Below are 9,051 nucleotides of genomic sequence, written 5' to 3'. Positions count from 1 at the left end.
AAGAACAGGAGTACTTGTGGCACCTTAGAGACTAACAAATTTATTAGAGCATAAGCTTTCGTGGACTACAGCCCACTTCTTCGGATGCATATAGAAGAAGTGGGCTGTAGTCCACGAAAGCTTATGCTCTAATAAATTTGTTAGTCTCTAAGGTGCCACAAGTACTCCTGTTCTTTTTACACTTATAGTTGTACTGGCAGAGCCAGCTGACTGTGGTTGAGCTGAAAGATTGTTCAATGATAAAATATCCCAACGTTTACCAAAAATTGTATGTACTATACATAGGCCAAAGATCATATGACATTTCTCTTGAGAAAGTGAATTAAAAAAGAACGGAATAGAGACTGATACGTTTTCTACCATTTTGCATGCATGTCAATAAAATAATATAACTGACCGGAAGTGTATTTGTGACATGACTTCTAGGCTATATCATTCCAAGCATACACAGGAGAACCACAAAACCAGTGGGTCATTTAGGGCCAGACGTTCAAATGCTCAGCACCCACAATCGGGATCAGATTTTTAGAATAGCTCAGGTACCATATAGGTACCTAAATAAGGGCCAGGTTTTAATAGTTCTCTGGGCCCACCAGGTTCCATTGTGACACTTATGGCCAGATTTTCAAAAAGTTCAGACCACTGGGTGCACATTGGCTGTAGAGCTCATTTTAAAATCTGGCCCTAACAGTGAGTGCTGCCTGCTGAGCTGTTCTGTAAATGCTGGGCACAGTTTTCACTTCACTAAGATGCAAGCTGGATTCAATGGAGGTGTGGCAGAACACCATCATACGAAATTATGTGATTTTCCCCTCAGATATGCCATTCAACAACCTTTGGGCTCCTCACAGAGGTCTCTATTTTTATGGGATTGTGTGTTTCTGATTTTCTTCATGCTGAAAAGGGACTCCTTGATCATATCTGATTACTGATGGTAGTGGTATCAGTGCAGTTTTGCATAAGACATGTAGAAGCTGGGTTAATTTCATGTGCTATCAACCTGGTTTCGTGTGGCCTTAAAGAAAATAGCTTCCAGAAGTGTTCAAAAATCAGCTTAATGTTCTGATTTGTTTTCCTTTGAAGCAGTTACATTAGTAGATCTATATCTATCTAAACCTGTACATACATGAAGATCCATATGCAAGGACACATGTTTACATCCATTTGCTTACAGTCTCCACACCTGAGGTTGTTTCTGCATATTCATAACTACACCTAAGGGCTGAAATATCTTTTCTGCCTGACAGATTTTGTCCTAGTAATTTATACAGTATATAATTCATAAAAGCAAAGAAGTGCAGAGGGCTTGTTTTGCAACCTACCTTCAAGGGTTGCGGCTCCTCTCCAATAGAGCCTATTTTATTTTAATTTGTCAAACCATGAAAACCTACGGTGTTAGTGATAAAATGGCCACTCCCAACAAAATCTTATATGCTCACCTTTTCTCTTCCTCTTGCCACTTCCCAATAGGATGGTTCGTTCAATGTGGGTGTTCTCACTGCTGAATTTCTAAAATGCTGGACCCAGGAAACTCATTAAATTTGAGCAGGCTATTAAAACAGGATTCCAAATGACAAGCCTTGTTGGGAATTGGTTCAGAGTTGAATATTGAAATAAAGGGCCCAATTCATTAAAAATAGATCCCTGCCTCTTGGTTATGCAGGATTCATGCATTATTGACGGGGTGGAGGGGGAGACAACAAAAAGTGCAGCAAGCAGTTCACTGTGCTGGCTTGGGATAAATTATACATATTCACAATTCATGCCTCCCTTTTCTCTTTTCAAATAAGTGTGGGATATTTTCTTAGCAAACATGTCAAATTAAAGCAGACCCCCCAGGACACACTTCCCTAAGCAAACAGGCATGCTTTGCAATTACTGTGTTTGTTGGCTGGGAGCCGAAGGGGTGGGGCAGGGTGGTTATGGTTGGGAGAGGGAGTGCTGCCCAGATTGAGTGGCTTCCCAGGTGAGTGTTCTGGATCGCTACAGCTTCACTTGCTCATAGGCCACAGAGTTTCTCTTATTTATTTACTCACTGTTGCTATCAAGTCATCACCCCAGTTTCATGCACCCCAGAGGTCAACAACAGCAAAATACAATAGGAATGGGAAAATCCCAGGCTGGGGACAGTGAAGTATCTATGTGTCAGGTGCACATTTATTTTTTTTAATTTAATGTTAATCGGTGTCTCCGATTATGTAAATTGACATAGTTCCATTGAAATCAATGGTGCTGACCTGATATACACCATCTGAGAATGGCTCTTGTAGTGTTTCATTATTAAAACAAAAGATTCCAGCAACCCTAGAGTATGGAGCACTTTCTCTAACAGGCTTACATTTTAAACAATAACTCTTCAAAATAGAGAGAGAGACCATCTTGCTCAGCGGACTAGATGCACAGGTACCCTTGAAAATACCTAGGTACAGAATTTCCAAAAATGAGGATGTCCACCGACCCATATGCAAATGAATATTAAGATAACCCTATACACCTAATTATTCACCTCTTGGAAGTACCTCCTCCTCCTCCTCTTGACAAGATTAAGGAATCAGCCACTTACAAGACATATTATAATTAGAGAGGAAATACAATTCTGCCATGAGATGGAAACACATACATATTTTTCTGGATTATTTGTCTGTGATCCAGCAAGGCACTCAAGTGTGTGCATAACTTTAAGCATGTGAATAGTTCCAACTGAAGACACTATCCAACACACACTGGAACTACTCTAATCCACAAGTCCTTTGGTGGATCAGGGCCTTTTTCTCCTGATTGAACTGGGTAGCAAAGGGAGAGAGATTAATCCGGTTCAGCTCTGAGTGGAGACCACTGAACATGAAAACCAAAGAGTTATATAATCTGAAACATTTTAATAACTTTAAACTTATTTTGTACCTTGCTCTTCCTACTTTGACCATGAAGAAATGCTGCCATATATTTATTTTACTACAAACATGTATTAGGAACCCACACAATCACCTGGGTTCCATTTACTGCCCATTACACTGCTCTACAGCCAAAATGCTTCTGAAATAAATGTAGTCAAATTTTACTAATTCTGGGTCACTGAGAACGAAAATGATGCTTAAAATTGTTGATTGGCTCTAGTTTTCAAGATATGCTATTGGGTCAGTATATACGACCCTTGACTTGGGAATGGTGGAGGATAAGTGAGTTATAAGGGGAAGGGATTTCAATTTAAACCAGAAATAACTAAAATACATCTTTGACTGGATCTATGAATAAATCTATGACTGGGTTTGGACAGTACTTGCTTTTTAGGCAAAACAATGAATGATGCAATCTGAAGCTGGTATTGCGTCATACATGATATGAATCACATCATGTTATTCCTAGAAGTCATGGCTGATGCAATCATAACGAAGCTTACATCACTCTGCTGAACAAATTGCTCTATATCAGCTCTAGAAATCATACAGTGTCGTGCTCTCTTACTTGTCAGTGTTTGATTTTGCAAAGGGACACATTTCTGTTCAGCCAAAGTGAGCAGAGATGCCTCGTACTTGTGTGAGCAGTGCAGATAACTTCTGCTATGTTTGTGGTGAAGTGACTTTTGCATCACAAAAGCACAGTATAACCACTATGGTTAAGAAAGCCTATCACCTTTATTTTGGCTGCAAAATTGGAGATCAGGACAAGAGGTGGGCCCCACACATATGCTGCAACACTTGTGCAACAAATCTTCGCCAGTGGTTGAACAGGAAAAGGAAATCTATGCCTTTTGCAGTGCCAATGATTTGGAGAGAGCCAACAGATCATACCAGCAATTGTTACTTCTGCATGGTGCCTCCAGTTGGGAAAGGTATGTCAAAGAAGAAAAAGTGGACTGTGCATTATCCAAACATTCCATCAGCTATACGCCCAGTACCCCACGGAGAAGGACTGCCGGTTCCTGATGCACCAGAATCATTCTCACTTGAGTCAGACAAGGAAGAGGAAGAGGATGAAACTTCTGGTCCTGAACCATCAATGTCACAGGACCCACATTTTCTCCCATCCTCCTCCTCTGAACCACACCTCATAACACAAGGTGAACTGAATGACCTTGTCAGGGATTTGGAACTACCCAAGAGTAAGGCAGAGCTGTTGGGCTCCAGACTACAGCAGTGGAATCTCCTGGCAGGTGATGTTAGGGTTTCCATGTTCCGTGACCGTCAAAAGGATCTTGTCCCATTCTTCTTCATGGAAGGTGATCTTGTAGCCTGCAACAACATCCATGGTGTAATGGCAGCCCTCAACATTGTTCACGATCCAGATGAGTGGAGACTGTTCATTGATTCATCGAAGACGAGTCTTAAAGCTGTTTTACTGCATAATGGCAATGTTTTGCCATCAATTCCAGTTGGTCATGCAGTCCATATGAAGGAAACCTATGACAACATGAAACAACTTTTGAGGTGCATAAACTATGACCAATATCAGTGGCAGCTTTGTGGCAATTTGAAGGTTGTTGCTCTCTTGCTTGGTCTGCAGACTGGATACACAAAGTACTGCTGTTTTCTCTGCGAATGGGATAGTCGTGCAAGAGATTCCCACTACATCAAGAAAGATTGGACCCTCCGACAGTCATTGGAGCCTGGGAGGAAAAGTGTTCAGCATCTACCACTTGTTGAATCAAGGAAGATTTTGTTACCACTCTTACACATCAAGCTGGGTCTGATGAAGAACTTTGTCAAGGCCATTGACAAAACACAAGCAGCTTTCAAGTAGCTCCGTGGAAAATTTCCAAGGTTAAGTGAAGCTAAGATAAAGGAAGGTGTCTTTGTTGGTCCTCAGATTCGTGAACTTCTTCGAGATGATGCATTTGACCATGCACTGCATGGCAAGGAAAAGACAGCATGGAAAGCCTTCCAATTAGTGGCAATAAATTTTCTTGGAAACAACAAGGCAGACAACTACAGGTTGTTGGTGGAAAACCTCCTCAAGGCATACAAAAGCCTTGGTTGCAACATGTCACTAAAGATACATTTTTTGCACTCTCATCTAGATTTTTTTCCCACCGAACTGTGGAACTGTGAGCGACAAGCACGGCGAGCAATTTCACCAGGACATTGCAACAATGGAGAAACGCTATCAGGGCAAATGGAGCCCATCAATGCTTGCAGACTATTGCTGGACAGTGACAAGAGATGCTCCATTTAATGAATACAAGAGACAAGCCAAAAAGTGCCGAGTAGACACTGAATAGGACTAAACTATGTAGAGAATAGTTTTTTGTCTTTTGTTTCATAATAAATTTTATTTATATAACCCTTTTGCTGATTTTTAAAGTGTTACATAAACAGGACAGGTGAAATATTATCATGTAAAGCAACCATAAACACATGAAAAGACCTAGGTTTACAATTTATGATTAAAATTCTACTATCTACACAATATACATAGACATAAAATGTAAAAACTTAAATATTTTAGAAACAGTAGCCAATCAGTTGTTTTAATTGTCATATTTGAATTCAGCATATCAAAATGCATAATAAATAGCACATTTTATCTCTGAAGCAGACGACTTCTCAAAAATTGTAGACCAGTGTTATTAAACAATACAGAAATATGGAATTTCTTAAAAATAAAGAACGTCCTATTGCTTCACAAAATTCCATCAGTTTCCAGCGCAAAAAAGCCCTCAAAGGACCCACACCTTCCTGGTGCTGTATTAGCTTCTCCTGGAAGGAGAGTTGATAGATAATGAGGCTGTGGAAACAGCTGAGCCCCCTTCTGTATGAAATGGGTGATGTCCACATGTGGAAAGACCCCTCTGTGCATGGATCTAGGAGGCAGGATCTAGGCCACAATTTTTTCCCTGCGTGTAATCACTTTGCAAATGTTGTGCAAGGAAATGGTTTAAAAATGTATAAGTTGGAGCAGGTAGAATCAATTGTTCAGCTCAATTAGTTGTACATTTGCCTAATCAGCAAAGGAGGACCAGAGTTCTAATCTTCCCACCGAGCTCTGTCTGATATTCTATCCTCTAAAAGTCCCAAATGATTTTCAGACTCTGCGTTTAGTGAGAAGGATCATAGATTTAAGCTGTATTGCGAGATGAATTATTCACCCTGATTGTTAGGCCAGCCTGAAGCTAAAACCTTTCCAGCTGTTTAAGCACCAATCCCAGCTAAGATTATTTTGGGTAGCTAGGAATCATCAGATGGAAAGCAAGGTACTGTTGCAGGTACACCAGCCTCTTTAGAATGAGATTATAATATTCGATATGTGGAGGAAGAGGTGTCCCTCTTTCAATTAAGAACTCTGTGCTCTTTTTTCATTAGAAACAGGAAAAACAAAGGCCTTGTCTACACTACGAGAGTAGTTCGATTTTACTTAAATCGAATATTTGGAATCGATATTGCAAAGTCGAACGTGTGTGTCCACACTAAGGACAGTAATTCGACTTTGTGAGTCCACACTAACGGGGAAAGCGTCGACATTGGAAGCGGTGCACTGTGGGCAGCTATCCCACAGTTCCCGCAGTCCCCGCTGCCCATTGGAATTCTGGGTCGAGCCACCAATGCCTTCTGGGTAAAAAAATGTGTCGAGGGTGCTTTTGGGTAACTGTCGTCATCCATCCATCACTCACTCCCGCCCTCCCTCCCTCCCTGAAAGCGCCGGCGGGAAATCATTTCGCGCACTTTTCAAGTCATTGACAGCGCGGACGCCACAGCACTGTGAGCATGGAGCCCGCTGCAACCATCGCTGCAGTTGTGGCCGCTCTCAACGCCTCGCAGCTTATCATACAGGTTGCCCTGAGGCAGATGCAGAAAAGTCAGGCGAGGAGGCTACGTCAACGCGGTGATGGCCTGAAGTGTGAGAGTAGCACAGACCTCTCAGAAAGCAGGGGACCCAGCGCCGAGGACATCACGGTGGCAATGGGTCATGTTGATGCCGTGGAACGGCGATTCTGGGCACGGGAAACAAGCACTGAGTGGTGGGACCGCATAGTGCTGCAGGTCTGGGATGAATCACAGTGGCTGCGAAACTTCCGCATGCGGAAGGGAACTTTCCTTGAACTTTGTGAGTTGCTGTCCCCTGCCCTGAAGCGCAATGACACCCGGATGCGACCAGCCCTGACTGTCCAGAAGCGAGTGGCCATAGCCCTCTGGAAGCTTGCAACGCCTGACAGCTACCGGTCAGTCGCGAGCCAGTTTGGGGTGGGCAAATCTACCGTGGGGGTTGTTGTGATGCAAGTAGCCAAGGCAATCGTTGATGTACTGCTGCCAAAGGTAGTGACCCTGGGAAACGTGGAGGCGATCATAGATGGCTTCGCAGCGATGGGATTCCCAAACTGCGGTGGGGCCATAGATGGAACTCACATCCCTATCCTGGCACCGGACCACCAGGCCAGCCAGTACATTAACAGAAAGGGCTACTTTTCCATGGTGCTGCAAGCACTGGTGGACCACAGGGGACGTTTTACCAACATCTACGTGGGATGGCCGGGCAAGGTTCATGACGCTCGTGTTTTCAGGAACTCTGGTCTGTTTAGACGGCTGCAGCAAGGTATTTACTTCCCGGACCACAAAATAACTGTTGGGGATGTGCAGATGCCTATAGTCATCCTCGGGGACCCAGCCTACCCGCTAATGCCCTGGCTCATGAAGCCCTATACAGGTGCCCTGGACACTGAAAAAGAACTCTTCAACTACCGGCTGAGCAAGTGCAGAATGGTGGTGGAGTGTGCTTTTGGACGTCTCAAGGGGAGATGGAGAAGCTTGATGACTCGCTGTGATCTCAGCGAAACCAATATCCCCATTGTTATAGCAGCTTGCTGTGTGCTCCACAATCTCTGTGAGAGCAAGGGGGAGACCTTTATGGCGGGGTGGGAGGTTGAGGAAATTAGCCTGGCTGCTGATTACTCACAGCCAGACAGCCGGGCGATTAGAAGAGACCAGCGGGAAGCGCTGTGCATCCGGGAGGCTTTGAAAGCAAAGTTCCTGAGTGAGCAGGGTAACCTGTGACTTTCTAATTTTGTGTACAGAGAAGCCTTCACCCCACTTCCAACACACGTTTCAAAATAAAAATAGTTCTACTTTGTTAAAGCACACCGTTTTCTGTAATACTGTTTTCGCGGGAATTTTTTAAAACTGGGACGCAGACTGTGGTGCGGAGCGGGTGTAGTGTAGTCGCGCGAATGCAGCTTCTAAACTGAAGGACTGACAGGCTCCGGTGCGGTGGGATGGTTCTTTCAACGGAGCCTGTCACCCCTCCTGATAGGGACTGTGTGTATGGGGGTACTATGTGACTTTGTGGCGGGGGGGGACGCTTACAGATCCCCTGCTGTGTGGCTCTGTGATCCTGCCTAAGGACCGCCGCTTCAGATCTCTAACTGCCCTCCCGTGCCACAAAGTCACAGAGCAACCCACCTCCCACCACATAACATGAAAAGAACCTCCCAGACTAACCAGGGTAAGTAGTCACTGCATCACTGCACTATGTATGTGCCCTGCTGCTGTGTCTGCCCCCGACTATGTACCCTGCCAAAGGTGACTGTCCTGTCCAATTACCAACCCCCTTTCCCCCCCCTCCTCCAAAAGAACATGATGGAAACAGTAGTTAACAGAAACATATTTTTTATTAACAACTACACAGGGGACTGGGAAGTGAAACTTGGACGGGGGCTTGTGTCAGGCGGGAAGGAAAGAACTTGTCAAACTTTGGGGACTGAGAGCCTTCTGCTGCTCGAGCTCTCTGCAGGGGTGCAGTGAGAGTTAGCAGGGACTCTGCCGCCTCTCCTTCTGTGCACTTTGGGTGAAGGGAGTATGGGACTTGGTGGCGGGGGAGGGCGGTTAGAGATGGACTGCAGCGGGGCTCTGTCCTCCTGCCTCCGTTCCTGCAGAACATCCACAAGGCGCCGGAGCGTGTCCGTTTGCTCCCTCAGTAGTCCAAGCAGGGTTTGAGTCGCCTGCTGGTCTTCCTGACGCCACCTCTCCTCCCGATCCATGTTGGCTTGGTGCATTTGGGACAAGTTCTCCCGCCACTGGGTCTGCTGTGCTGCCTGTGCTCTGGAGCAGGCTATAAGCTCGGAGA

This window comes from Trachemys scripta, chromosome 2 (assembly GCF_013100865.1).
Source record: "Trachemys scripta elegans isolate TJP31775 chromosome 2, CAS_Tse_1.0, whole genome shotgun sequence".
In the NCBI taxonomy this organism is placed as follows: Eukaryota; Metazoa; Chordata; order Testudines; family Emydidae; genus Trachemys; species Trachemys scripta.
The sequence above is the reverse complement of the archived record's forward strand: the minus strand, read 5'-3'. Positions refer to the sequence as shown.